This window comes from Gobio gobio, assembly GCF_949357685.1.
Source record: "Gobio gobio genome assembly, chromosome: 1".
NCBI classification, from domain to species: Eukaryota; Metazoa; Chordata; class Actinopteri; order Cypriniformes; family Gobionidae; genus Gobio; species Gobio gobio.
The window spans coordinates 63414982-63430803 of record NC_137097.1 but is presented as its reverse complement, the minus strand read 5'-3'; the positions used below and the strand labels follow the sequence as shown (position 1 = coordinate 63430803).

The following is a 15822-nucleotide window of genomic DNA, read 5'->3' as shown; positions in this document are numbered from 1 at the left end:
ACAATAACTTTATAAAGTGACGAGAATAGTTTTTGTGCGCAAAAAAAACCTAAATAACGACTTATATAGTGATGACCGATTTCAAAACACTGCATCATGAAGCTTAGAAGCGTTATGAATCAGCGAGTCGAATCATGATTCGGATCGCGTGTCAAACCGCCAAACTGCTGAAATCACGTGACTTTTGCGATCCAAACAGCTGAATCGACTCACTGATTCATAACGCTTCGAAGCTTCATGATGCTGTGTTTTGAAATCGGTCATCACTATATAAGTTGTTATTTAGGTTTTTTTTTGCGCACAAAAACTAATTCTCGTTGCTTCATAAAGTTATTTTAGAACCACTGTAGTGAGATGGACTTTGTAACGACGTCTTTAGTACCTTTTAAGGGTCTTGAGAGTGTACAGTATATTGTGCCAATGGAGGCCTTTCTGAGCCATCGGATTTCAACTAAAATATCTTAATTTGTGTTCCGAAGATGAATGGAGGTCTTACGGGTGTCGAACCACATGAGGGTAAGTAATTAATGACAGAATTTTCATTTTTGGGTGAACTAACCATTTAAAGAGTAGCCAAAAATAAAAGATTAAAGGAACACTCCACTTTTTTTTAAAATGTGAATGGGTGAACTAACCCTTTAATGACAGAGACTAGGGGTACGTTTACATGACAATGATGTACTAAAAACAGAAACGTTTTTCCTTTGAGTTTTTCATGTACAGATGACATGGTCATCAAAACAATCCCCATTCACACGGTTCCGTGAAAACAACTACAACTGCTGTATTCTGTTGCCAGGCCAGTAGTTGGCGATGTCACTTTGTAAAGAAACACTACACGTCTATCGACTGAACACGTAATACGCATGCGCATGACGTCACGTTTTTCACAAATTCGCGTTTTTGTTGTTTACATGGAGACGATAATAGGATTGTTTTTAAAAACGTGCACTTTGAAACCGGTTTTCAAAAGTGTGCACATTTCAGGCCCAGAAAACGCAGTTGTTGTGTAAATGAACGGCCAAAACTTGTAAAAAGTGGAAAACAGTGCTGTGTATATCTTCATTTGTGTTTCGAAGAGGAGCGAAGGTCTTACGGGTTTGGAACAACATGAGAGTGAGTAAATGCTGACAGAATTTTCATTTTTGGGTGAACTACGCCTTTAAGTGTGAACTGAATAATGTTTTCAGACACGCAATTGCATGTTATTTACAGTGAGATGAAAATATAGTTTAAATAGTGGAAAATGTATAGCTTAAATTTATATTAAATGCAATTAGTTGACCCACTTATCCACTTAAGTACAATTATATGTATTTTTTTAAATAATTATTTCTATTGTCTTTGAAACTAAAGTGTACTGCCGAATGTACTGCTAATAATTTAGGTAAACTAAAATATAATAAAAAATATTAACTTTAATTATAATCAAGTATTTTACACGTGTTTAGTACATAGTACAATTACAAGTGTATTTAATTAAAGCATGATGAAAGGGAAGCAAAAAATGTAATAAGCCCAAGTATACACTTACAGTTGCATCATATTATTTGAGTTAGCATAGTTTTTCCTTAAAGTTCCTCACTGTATCAGACCCGCTTTTGCTTTGTCACCCACTACTGCAGTGAAGGACAGGATAATATGACAACTGCAAAGAGTGCTCGTAGACATAGTGAGATCAGAACATCACAAGAAATGTTTGACATAACCAGTACACTTATTTTTGAAGCGAATGACTTCAGAATGAGTCACTAAGTCTGCAGTAAGAACACGGTTTTCTTCTTAAGGTCTGCAGCAGTAAGCGGTGCTCATGCGCGTAAAGGGGGCAGATGCTCATTTGATTGTGTTTCTTGGAAAGCTTTGACACGTTGCATCCTCAGAGCCATATTTGCTTATGCCTTCCCCCCACAGCGCCCTCCTGAGCCCCCAAGGGAATGGTGGAGAGGAGCGGCACTGGCCCGCATCTGTCACGGGGCAGCTGTTGGTCACTTAATGGAATTTGTCCTGTTGCTGATGGGCCAGGGGCAGTGGGAGGTTGGGCTAATGACTCCAGAATCTGTTAAAATCTTGCCAATTACTCAGAGATAGTGAAATCTATACTGCCATTTTACCTTCTACTGTCACACTCTTCTTAAAAGCTGATTAGTGATAAACCATGACTGATAATGTCCACTGCAGTCACACATTCCTGCATTTAACATTCAATCATATTTGCAGTAAATTAATTTCGGATTCAGATTTCTGTGGATTCCTGCTCTTGCCTACTGAATTTTGTAGCTTCACAGAAAAGTAGTGTTCAAAAGATCCAGAAATTCAGTATATCCAATAGCTTAAATGGTAATGTATATAGATGGACACCTCATTTAGCTATAGTCAATTTATTTACTAAACAATGTTACTGTATATTTCCAAACCATGTCTGTGTAGACCATAGGACTTTTCACACTTGAAATAGCTTAGTTAACCCTGGGTCACACTAAACCCTCGGTAAAAGTAATACCTGGTTATCTTTATTCACGTCTCACACTGCTCATACTATTAACAATTAATCCTGGGTATTCATGAGCTGACGTTCCACATTGTACTTTAACCCCCGGGTTAATGTCCTTATTTGCATATTTGCAGTGTCATTGTCACTGATTGGACGAATGCGGCACACAATTTGTTTACATAAAGGCTAGAGTATTGCGCATCTTCATATTATATATTGTCGACTGTACTATCAGGGTTTATCCTGAACAGACTATCCGGACTATAAAGATAACAATAAAATGGTACCTTCACTTCAATTGTCACCATTTGACATTTACCCCCTCAAATGCTGAAACTACGAAACGTCTATGAACTATTTAGACTATGAAATGTCTAAATTGCAAGTGTATAATTTTCGCCAGGATTGAATGCAGAGTTTAATTTGCATTCACGCCATGCCATTATTACCACAACAATTCTGAACTATAAAAAGCCTTCACGTGCTTGTAGAACATGTAAAACTTGCAAGACTTGTACCGCTGTACCATCTGACCACTGCAGATTTAAGGTGTGTTCGACTTGAAGTGGCGCTGTGCAGACTGATATCAAAGTACCGCGAGAGCGATTCGTAAGCATGTGGAGCTTTGTTTACGGTATTACAACGTGACGTGAACGCAGCATCAGAACAGCGATAACCAGTGTTGGGGTAGTTACTCAAAAAAAGTAATTAGTTACTAGTTACTAGTTACATCTGTAAATTGTAATGAGATTACTTTACTAGTTACTGTATTTGAAAAGTAACTACACTACTTATTACTTTACTTTCCCATTTCTTAATTTACCATGTAGATATATGGACAAACATCATGGCTCTATGGCAGTGTTTCCCCAAACAAACAAAAAGGACTACTGTCAAATAAAGATAAAGAAAATAATAAGAACAAATAATTTAAATACAAGCAGCAGCACAAATAAATACTATTGAGCAAAGACACTAATAGAATAAACAATGCTTTTCAGGTTTTTCAGGTACGTCTAACATTAGTTTTCAGGTACAGAAATCAAATGTAAAATAACATTGCATATTTGACTGTATAAATTAAACATTTATCCTTTAAATTTACAAAATCTATTCAATCAAGAGCAGTGAGTGATGCCCTTGTCTTTTGTTGTTTGACATTAAACAGACAGCAGTAAAGGCTACTGCCCCTTTAAGACCTAATAAAACTGCCCCTTTAAGACCTAATAATACTGACCCTTTAAGACCTTATGCTCGGATATGCGTCGTTTTAAGGCATATACAGACTATGTCTGCTGTTTTTGTGTGAGTTTGTCCGTTCAAGAGCAAAACTTGAAAGAGAACTCAATATTTGCGCGCTGTGAGACGTGTGCGCGCTTTCAGATGAGTGCACATAGACAAAATATTCTCACAGCGCGCGCAACTTCTCATTTGTGATGACGGCGAAAATGACTGGTATTCGAACATACTGCAGCACTTTATGCATTGACGAGTTTACAAAGAGAGAATTTGAAGGACTTTTACACGGCACCCCTGCTCTTGTCAGACGGCACCTCGGTTGGGAAACACTGCTCTATGCCAACGGTGCACGCAGCACTTAAACATATCAGATCTTTACACACAGGCAAACACGGCTTGAGTAACGCAGGAAAGCGCGTTCCTATAGTCTAGTAAAGTAGTGTAGTTACCAATATTTTTTGTGTAATGCGTTACTTTACTTCGTTACCCAAAAAAGTAATATCGTTACTGTAATCTGTTATTTTGTAACTCGTTACCCCCAACACTGGCGATAACCACTCAGCAAGAAAAAGCCCTGATCTTGTCACAACACCTGTTGGAGTTCTGCTATTAAATATACTATATTGAGTGTTTGGTTAGTGAATATGCAGTTTAGGTCATATTTTCTGATTAATTCTTTTGTTTGTTTATTGTTTTTATGGTTATTGTTTTAACCTCGTTAAACCACGCCCCCTCCGCTCATTTCAAATGCAAAGATGTCAGCCAATCACAACAGTGGGCGTTTTTACTGAACTCTCACAGCAGGCACGCCCCTTGAAACAGGGCATTCAACCAGAGGGCAAACATCAGTATAGAAAAAATGCCTTTTATTTCTAAATTATGACATTTTATGATGTAAAAATCATACTAACAATATAAGCACACCTCAGAAAACATTATAAAATAAAATACAAAATCCATGCCATGGGACCTTTAAAGGATTAGTTCACCTCAAAATGAAAATTTCCTGATAATTTACTCACCCCAATGCCATTTCTTTCTTCAGTGGAAAAGAATTTACGTTTTTTGAGGGAAAACATTTCAGGATTTTTCTCCACACAATGGACTTCAATTGCAACTTGTTTGTATTAATCTTCGAACGTTCGCTTTGCAAACAATGGGGCGGTACTTCCGCCCACGTTCGGCATGACCTTTTCAACGCACGTTACGTAATGCCTGGATCGTAGCAGAGCAGTACAAGACGATCAATTGTGTTTAAAAATTATATACATTTGAATTTGTTTTTGAAAATGGCCGATCGTTTCGCTAGATAAGACCCTATTCCTGAGCTGGGATCACGCAGTACCATTTGAAGTACTTCATAGCCCTTTGAAACTGCGTAGATGTGGGCGTTCAACATATTGGTTGCGATTGAAGTCCATTGTGTGGAGAAAAATCCTGAAATGTTTTCCTCAAAAAACGTAATTTCTTTTTCACTGAAGAAAGGAAGACATGGACATCTTGGATGGCATTGGGGTGAGTAAATTATCAGGAAATGTTCATTTTGAGGTGAACTAATGCTTTAAGGTTTAATGAAAAGGATAATCTATAAATAAACAAACATACGTTCTGTTTTATTCTAGATTAAATAAAGGGAAAAAAGAAATTTACCAGAAATAATGACCTATGATTTTATAAAATAGAGCCTGAAATAAATAAATAGAATGCTCTATATATGTGACAGGCTGATGTGAGTATTTAAGTAATGGGTTCCTTTGCAATTAAGCCCCCATAAGTGCCTTCTCTCGCCTTCATTCCAAGACATAGTGTTTTCGAAAGCTTTTGTGTGTAACTCTTTGACTGTAAGACAATAAGCATTAAGCCACTAAGCATTACTCTGATTTGCATGACTCTGATTTTTCCCCCCTGACCTGCAGGAAACACCAACCCCCACAGCCCTGCTCGCCGTCCACGCGAGTTCAAGCAGCCAAATCAATGAGAAGAAAGAGAAGTGGGCCCTGTTCCTCCCTCTGCATCTGTCAAGAAGCAGGAGAAGGAGGGGTTCACTCGTGGGACGGGGAAGGGAACAATATCAGTCCATCTGTCACAAACAGCCTCATCTCTGCTAAGATGAAATGTAGCTCCAAAGTAAATCAAACAACATGTTACTTCAGCACATTTGTGCATTATTGATGGCTTCAGCCATAAAACTGATCAAAGCCGCACGGTGTTCAATTTACAGAGTGCCCTGCGCTGACCAATCCACTTAAATGACTGTCTGCCATATAAATATATAAATAAATGGCGCTCGGTCCGCTCTAAAATATGACGCATGTTAACGTCCCCCCCCTGACTTTTACTTGATAAGGACTCGGCAGTATTCTTCGAATAAAACCTCGGCAGCATGCAACACGCCCCAGCTGAATCGTTGGTCTCATAAGTGGGATATTTACGGTCTCCCTTCCCCCTCCGAGGCCTCATCCTGCGCTCTCAGTGGCAGGTAGAGCTGCAATCTCAGTCATTCATATTTAATTCCAGCAGAGTTTCCGGCCAGACTAATGTGCTATTGATTGCACGTCTCCCATTACAGTAGGGTGAGAGGAAAGCGGGAAGGGAAAGAGAAAGGAAAAGAACACTGAAGACCAAACGCGGGCAGGCAGGAAGGAGAAAGATGAGGTGCTTTGGGACTGACGATAAATCAGACACGAGTGGGGGGTGGCGAGCCATCTGACATTTAAGAAATATGACCGTTCCTTTAATAAATAGAAAATGTATGGCTTATGTGCAGCGTTGTGGAGTTTTTGTCTCTCAAACACAATTATTTTTAGGCCCGAAACATTTCCGAGGAACCCGAATTCCATTAAGTCCCGAGTCCATCATGCATTGAATGCAAAAGCGTGCGAACGCATTTAGGTGTAATTAAAGGCAAGTACACTGACATGTTAGAGAGGGGCTTTGCTTTGCTTTCTCTAGTGCAAGCTGCATCTAGATGTGCTCATTTATGTGTTATGAGGGAGAGACTGAATGCTTGTGCAAGTGGAAGAGATGGAAAAGCGAGAGAAAGAAGGGCATTCTGGTGCTTTGTGTATTTAAGGTTTTCTCCCTGGATACCAACGCAGACGAGTCGAGATGAAAGATTAATAACAGAATCTCTATATTTAACAAGATCGGGTGTAAAACATGCTCCCTAGAAGACATGAGGCCTTCACTCCCACCCACAGCCAGCACCGTCATATGAGAAAATGTATAGGCGAGGAACTGGGAAATATCTTCCATGTTTATGCATGTGTTTGTTGCGCCTCACGCGCTAGGGTGTGCGTGCCAACACATGCATGCGGCGCATGGCAAGCTGAAGAGAATCAATAAGTAAAAAGATGACAAGCAATGTCTATGTCAGATTCTTCCTCCCACCAGCCTGTCTGCTCTAATAATAGCCCGGAGAAAACACAGAAAGGCAGAAGAGGAAAAACAGTGAGGGGGAGAAGATGCCAAATAATGCATGCAGGGCCAAATTAGGCCAATATCCATTACTCGAAAATGGCCCAGAACTATGTGGAGAGGCTGCAAGAACCACCATACCAACCCAACTGCGACCCCCACCCTTCTGCTCCTCCAAGCCCTTGCCACCTGAGGGGCTGGGAGTGTTACCCTGGGGCTCGGAGCCCACTAAACGATGGAAGCGCAAGCCCAGAGCGCCCATCTCTCACTGCTCTAATCCAATCAGACTCAGCAGCTCTGACTCTCTCCTAAAAGCCCAGCAAAATCACATCAGCCTCTGAAACGCAAAAACGCTCCACATGAAAGCCGCTGTGTTGTTTGTAATGCATGAATGTTGGTAGGTTATATGTGGTAAATGAAAATGAGGTTGTAGAGGAGATCGTGGACATGTGAAGTATTCTTTATTAATTATTGGTGTTTAGTATGACTGCCTAATCTTGTAAGCATTCTTATCACACCTTATCATGAATGTGCTGAAGTGCTAAAGAGAAAGCCAACAAACATGTCCAAATCCCTCCTTCATGTTGCGAGTTGTTTCTTGTGAAACTGGATAAGCAACTACATTTAATCTAATCAAGCTTTGGTTATTTAAAATTTCACAGAAAACTATAACAGAACACAGTCGGTGTGCCTCAAAGTGTTGGATGAATTATTTATAATGGGTTCCAAAAATCAGAGATAATGATAGAGAAAAATGATTTTTACTTCCTAATTTCCTTCCAAATATAGTTTTTTATATATACTGATCAGGCATTACATTATGATCACTTATGGTGAAGTGAATAACACTGAATATCTCTTCATCACGGCACCTGTTAGTATACACTCACCTTAAGGATTATTAGGAACACCTGTTAAATTTCTCATTAATGCAATTATCTAATCAACCAATCACATGGCAGTTGCTTCAATGCATTTAGGGGTGTGGTCCTGGTCAAGACAATCTCCTGAACTCCAAACTGAATGTCAGAATGGGAAAGAAAGGTGATTTAAGCAATTTTGAGCGTGGCATGGTTGTTGGTGCCAGACGGGCCGGTCTGAGTATTTCACAATCTGCTCAGTTACTGGGATTTTCACGCACAACCATTTCTAGGGTTTACAAAGAATGGTGTGAAAAGGGAAAAGCATCCAGTATGCGGCAGTCCTGTGGGCGAAAATGCCTTGTTGATGCTAGAGGTCAGAGGAGAATGGGCCGACTGATTCAAGCTGATAGAAGAGCAACTTTGACTGAAATAACCACTCGTTACAACCGAGGTATGCAGCAAAGCATTTGTGAAGCCACAACACGCACAACCTTGAGGCGGATGGGCTACAACAGCTGAAGACCCCACCGGGTACTACTCATCTCCACTACAAATTGGAAAAAGAGGCTACAATTTGCACGAGCTCACCAAAATTGGACAGTTGAAGACTGGAAAAATGTTGCCTGGTCTGATGAGTCTCGATTTCTGTTGAGACATTCAGATGGTAGAGTCAGAATTTGGCGTAAACAGAATGAGAACATGGACCCATCATGCCTTGTTACCACTGTGCAGGCTGCTGCTGGTGGTGTAATGGTGTGGGGGATGTTTTCTTGACACACTTTAGGCCCCTTAGTGCCAATTGGGCATCATTTAAATGCCACGGCCTTCCTGAGCATTGTTTCTGACCATGTCCATCCCTTTATGACCACCATGTACCCATCCTCTGATGGCTACTTCCAGCAGGATAATGCACCATGTCACAAAGCTCGAATCATTTCAAATTGGTTTCTTGAATATGACAATGAGTTCACTGTATTAAAATGGCCCCCACAGTCACCAGATCTCAACCCAATAGAGCATCTTTGGGATGTGGTGGAACGGGAGCTTCGTGCCCTGGATGTGCATCCCACAAATCTCCAACAACTGCAAGATGCGATCCTATCAATATGGGCCAACATTTCTAAAGAATGCTTACAGCACCTTGTTGAATCAATGCCACATAGAATTAAGGCAGTTCTGAAGGCGAAAGGGGGTCAAACACAGTATTAGTATGGTGTTCCTAATAATCCTTTAGGTGAGTGTATACTTGTGATATATTAGGCAGCAAGTGAACATGTTGTCCTCAAAGTTGGTGTGTTAGAAAAAGGAAAAATGGGCAAGCGTAAGGATTTGAGCGAGTTTGACAAGGGCCAAATTATGATGGCTAGACGACTGGGTCAGAGCATCTCAAAAACTGCAGCTCTTGTGGGGTGTTCCCGGTCTGCAGTGGTCAGTATCTATCAAAAGTGGTCCAGGGAAGGAACAGAGATGAACCGGCAACAGTGCCAAGGCTCATCGATGCATGTGGGGAGCGAAGGCTGGCCTGCGTGGTCCGATCAAACAGACGAGCTCCTGTAACTCAAATTGCTCAAGAAGTTAATGCTGATTCTGAATGAAAGGTGTCAGAATACACAGTGCATCTCAGTTTATTGTGTATAGGGCTGCATAGCCGCAGACCAGTCAGGATGCCCATGCTGACCCCTGTCCACCACTGAAAGCACCAACAGTGGACACGTGAGCATCAGAACTGGACCACAGAGCAATGGAAGAAGGTGGCCTGGGGCACGTTCAAGCTCAAACCGGTGCGCAACGTTTTGCTATGGTTGGTCATGTTTCCTGGAAACGGTGTGCAATGGGGTTTGAGATACGTTTTCTCTCGCTTGGTGGGTGTGTCAAAAATGTCAACCCAGTCAGCAGCAACATGTATATAAACCGTGCTGTGTTAAAGAGACGGCTCGCACAATCGGTCCAATTAAAGTCGTTTACAAATGTGTCCGCTGCAGCTTGGTATACGCAACAATTGAAGATATTAGAAGACATGTTTGTCTTTTCATCCTGAAATGTGAGGAAAATGTTGGATCACAATAATTAGGAACCAGAGTTTCCACTCTTTTATTCTGGACAGCAAGGGCAGTGACTGTAACATTGAGCATGTTTTGCAGTATTATACATGCATTTAAACTGATTTCATCAGGCTCCGAAAATTATTCAAAAAGAACCGTTGCAACTCCACCGTCATCAGAACAGGGTGTTCAGCGCACCACCGTTTCGTTTAAAAAAACATTTAGCAACATTTTGTTGGGGCTGAATGCAGCCCTGGTCTGATGAAGCGCGTTTTCTTTTACACCACGTGGATGGCCGGGCACATGTGCGTCGTTTACCTGGGGAACACATGGGACCAGGATGCACTATGGGAAGAAGGCAAGCCGCCGGAGGCAGTGTGATGCTTTGGGCAATGTTCTGCTGGGAAACCTTGGGTCCTGCCATCCATGTGAATGTTACTTTGACACATACCACCTACCTAAGCATTGTTGCAGACCGTGTGGAAACGGTATTCCCTGGTGACTGTGGCCTCTTTCAGCAGGATAATGGACCCTGCCACAAAGCAAAAATGGTTCAGGAATGGTTTGAGGAGCACGAGTTTGAGGTGTTGACTTGGCCTCCAAATTCCCCAGCTCTCAATCCAATCGATCATCTGTGGGACGTGCTGAATAAACAAGTCCGATCCATGGAGACTCCACCTCACAACTTACAGGACTTAAAGGATCTCTGCTAATATCTTGGTGCCTCGACGGGTTAGGGCTGTTTTGGCTGCAAAAGGGGGACCAGCACAACATTAGGTCATAATGTTATGCCTGTATATAAATTGTATTTCACAGCATTCATCACATTTCACAATTTGGGTGACACATTTACTTGTACACTTAAAATGAAAGGTTCCAAAGGGGATTTTTCACAGCGATGCCATTGCAGAACCATTTTTGGTTTCTCAAAGAACATTTAAAAAATCTAAAGAACATTTTTTGTAATGGAAAGGTTCCACAGATGTTAAAGATTTTATTAAGAATTTAATAAAACTAAGAATGTATTAAGAATTCTTTACTCTTTTTTACTTTAGGGCATCAGCACTCAAGCATGGACTCCACAGTTTGTCAAACCTGATAATCATGTTCCCCAGCATGATTTAAGATGATCCAAAGAGCTCCTTGAGCTGCAATAGAAGAACAGCTGACCATCTGTGCAAAGATTCACATGATGAATGTCACAAATTTACTTCTGACCTTGGTTCAGAATCTGTTTTTAAATCCATTATACATCATAACATTTCTTTGTTTTAAATCCCATTAGAATCCTCAAATGTTCATTTTGTAGGGCGAATACTGGTAAAGTGGGACAGTTAAGCTTAATAATTTCTATATTTACGAGTTTAAATCTTTATTATTTAATAAGTAAATTGAACTTATAAGTTTAAATTAAAAGCATCTCAGATTTTCAAGTGGTCTCATACTTTTGGACCCCACAGTAATTATTTAAGGTGCACTTTGACTATTGCAATTTACAGATTGCACATATTTCTGTAGGTGTAACCAAGTTACATATAAACTCAATATAACAGCATCCTATAAGTCAGGACCCTTCATGATATACTGTCATAACAAATGCAAAACTGTGTATCGACTATGATTATATGAGCCGTCACGCTCAGCATTGATTCCTCTTCATTATAAGTTCTTAAATCCTGTGCTTCTGCTTTCAGTATGTGAGCAGGGGTCCAAATTATGCTGAAATGTTGTACTCAAGTAGAGCGTTACTATTAATTCATAAGACGTCTGTAAAAGAGCTAGAACTAATATTGAAGCACTGGAATAAATAATTGAGAATATTCAAAAGTATTCTGCAGTGGTCATGATAGAGATATTGTAGAAAATGAAATTGTAATCATTAAACTGATTAATCATTAAACTGAACCGTGTGTGGAGAGGGATATTAGTTTTTCATTTGCATGTATTTTATGCATTTGCCTGACATTTTTATCCATAGTGAACTACTGTGCATACATGGTATTAATTCGACTATATAAATATATTTATTTTGTATTACACTGCCTAGTCAAAAAAAAGTTGCTGTTTGGATTTAAATAGGCAATTGCTTAAGAGTCAATGATTGGACCATTATTGCAGTGATTATTATGTTTCTAGCATGTTATATGTTTGGCAACAGTTCTTCTAACCCTAATTGATGGAGTGTGTAGCTTTTCATTTCTTAAAAAAAGATGGCTTGACTCTTCCATTGTTAGCAGATCTTGACCAAAAATGTATGCATCTCTTGATAGAAATAAATGTTGTGATGATTCATTTTTGGTCAAGATCTTGTATTGACAATGCAAGAGTCCAGCACTCTGTAAAGTCTCCCGCAGCACATCCCAAAGACTTTCAATGAATTTAAGGTCTGGACTCCAGCCAATTCATGTGTGAAAATGATTCTTCATGACTGATGAATCTTGACATTGTCATCCTGGAATATGGCCATGATGTGTTTCCCTACATGGTTGTTTAAGAGATGAAAAGCTACACACTCCATTGATCAGGGTTAGAAGAACTGCTGCCAAACATATAACATGCTAGAAACATAATAATCACTACAATAATGATCCAATCATAGACACTTAAGGATTTGCCTATTTAAAGGTGGGGTAAGTGGTATTTCAAAACTGCTTTATAAAAGTGTCTTGGTCCGAGTACCAAAACAAGCGTATAGCCAATCAGCAGTAAGGGGCGTGTCTACTAATGATGGGGAGAAGAGAGCGCTCAGTGCACGTCATTATTCAAAATACACAACACAGGACGGACATTAGCCGAGGGACGATAGAAAGAGAGAGATGGCAGATAAAAAACAAACGTGGAAGATGTCTGTGGAACAAAAGAAGGCTTACGATCAGGCAAGAAGTATCAGCTTTCCAGCGATGGCGAGAACTCAAGAAGGTTCCTTTATTTCTTCTCGATAGGCGAATAACATTTATTTTGTATTGTTTCACAGAACTAATATATGCTGGCTTTTGCTTGAATATGCTCATGTGTCATGTTTGCTTGCTTGTCAATTTGCGATCGTATCGTCGTTCACTTCAGCGATGATAATTACCCATTCATTTCCACACTCTATAAGCCTTGAGCGTCTAAACCTCCTCCACTTTCTGTTTCAAGCGTCAGTTCCCAGATAGACATGTGCCGGTATACGGTAATACGATATACCGCATTAATGAACAAGCACAATATTGTTATCGTGGGCACTTCAAAATACCGTGAATAATTATTTCTTACGGATAATTCAGATTTTTAGAATGCATTTTAAGAATACTTTACCCATCAACCGTTTAAAATGAACAATATGTCAAAGAGGAACACACTGATGTAAACAAACCCAGCCGAGCACATGACGGAACGAGTGAAGAAGACGCACATTCACTCTCTGACAGCAGAGGGCGCTGACGGAACAGCAGAAATGCAGCCGTTTCCCCGGTAACCCTCGTAAACAAAACAATAAGGTGCTCATCACATAACCAAATACTTAATACTTAAAGACTTAAGGCTATTCATTTTCAAACTTAAACATTTTATATTTTAATCTGGACTAATTTACATGCCCTAGATATTGTTTGAATATTTTCTGATTGTTGTTCAGTCACACACTTTACAATAAGGCTCCATTATTTAACATTAGTTCATTCATTAACAAACTGACAATGAAAAATACTTCTAAAGCATTTATTAATCTTAGTTAAATTTAAATTTCAGCATTTAATAACACATTATTAAAATCAAAAGTTGTAACTATTATTTAATGGACCTGATCTAACACTAACAGTTGCGTTTTTTAACTAACATTATCAAAAAATAATAACTTCTGTAAAAACTTTGTTAATGTTAATGCATTAACTAGTTAGACCTTATTGTAAAGTGTTACCTATTGTTCTTTATAATTCTTTTGCAGTTTAATCTATTTTAAATATTTGTTTACTTTATACATTTTTGTGTATTTCTTTTTTTGTATTTAAATGTTTGGTTCTTTTTGTTATAAGAAAGTTATTAAACCTGTTATAGTACGACAATTTTTTTGCAATGAATTTCAATATCGTGATAATACCGTATACCGTGATAAAAGCTTCAGCAATGATTCGCAACATAAAAATTTGATACCGGCACATGCCTACTCCCCAGAGTGTGTCCGAAAATTAAGATAATATACCTAATATTTGCTTCCTTTGGTTCCTCATTTCATGATCGATATAACCCTCTAATCTTGTCATATTTGTAATATGTTCGTTAGTTGGACTGTCGTGCTCGTGCTATCGGGATGTAAGGGATGACTTTTTCATCGAACATTCGACCTGGATTACCATAGTAACACACATTGCTTTCACTTATTGATGACGTTTACATTTACATTTATGCGTTTGGCAGACGCTTTTATCCAAAGCGACTTGCATTGCATTCAAGGTACACATTTTACATTTTGTCAGTTCTTGCTTTCCCTGGGAATCGAACCCATGACCTTTGCGTTGCTAGCGCCACGCTCTATTGTTTGAGCTACAGGAAAGCTATATGACATCGTACCCTCACCCGGCTGGCACAGTCGATTCCGCCATAGTCGTTTCCTGGGTTACGTATGTGTGGGGCGGAGCTATCAAAATAGGGGCGTGTTTGTTTTGGTGATCAAAATCGGTTACCAGAAAGCACTTACCCCACCTTTAAATTCAAACAGCGACTTTATTTGTTTGGCCTGGCAGTGTATTATTACTGTAACATACTGTAGCACGTTTTGAAGTAATGTATAACACTATAGCTTATATAGCGATATACAAATGAAGCCATTTTTAAATACTGTCAATTGGCAATACAAATCCAGGAAAAAATCTTCTTTAGCACAGACATTTGAGCCATTCTAATCCATCACTTCAGAACATAATAAGGGGGATAACACTAGCTGTACCAATGGAACACATCTGTTTCACATCTCCTGCACTGGTGCTAAGCAGATTCAGCGCGATCATAACATGCTTTCTTCCCATAGATGTAAATCCAGAATTTGCAAATGTAAAACAGAGTTATTAGAATAAGACATAAAAACGTGTATGGTTCCCCGTTTCCTCCACCAGCGATTTCCACAACAACCACATTTGGATGGACATGAAAAAAGTGACTAAAATCGATGATCTTTGAAAGACTCTCTCTTGTGCTTTAATACTACGTGGGACAAAAGCACCGGTCTCTTAATCGACTCTTCTGAACGTTTAAAATCATCAGTGAAATTACTGAAAGAGCTTCAAGCAACTGCCATGCTTGATCCTCCGAATCAGGTTTGTGAATAGGTGCTTCAGATGCCCTCTTACCCACTGGCTGGATGCAGTCGCCACACTGCCAGCAAAGACCCCTAATGAGCCTCGGCAATTAAGCTGGTTTATATTCATGTTAAGTGTGAACGGGGTGTGTGTAGAACCGTAGGCAGCTAACAGACCTGTTCTCTTTGTGCCACAAGTGCTGCCTTTATTCGGCTCACAAAGCAGAAAACAACACCCGCACCTATAATGGCCCAATCTTTCCCCCTCACTCGGTCGCCCTCGGTACAGTCTGAGGAAAGTCGCGACTTGACAGAGCAGAGTGGGCGGGGTTAAGACAGACTGACAGCGGGGCCCATCTCGAGCCTCTTATTAACGCTTAACGAGTGCCTTCCTCATGCAATATTCATCGCCACTAATATCATCCAAGCTCTGAGCGGAGCTGGCTACTTATGTAAGGCAATTATGTAAAATATCAGACAGGGCCCACACTCAGAATC

General features: G+C 39.8%; 1 long non-coding RNA gene across 1 annotated transcript in view; it reads left to right on the top strand.

The window, feature by feature from the left end:
• The window catches only part of LOC307137213, a 97493-nt gene extending 85538 nt beyond the window's left edge, over positions 1-11955 (top strand). Inside the window, exons 3-4 of the long non-coding RNA XR_013817888.1 lie at positions 5647-5857; positions 11108-11955. This is a non-coding gene — a long non-coding RNA (uncharacterized lncRNA). The remainder of the gene's footprint in view (positions 1-5646; positions 5858-11107) is intronic.
• The last annotated feature ends 3867 nt before the right edge of the window (positions 11956-15822 follow it).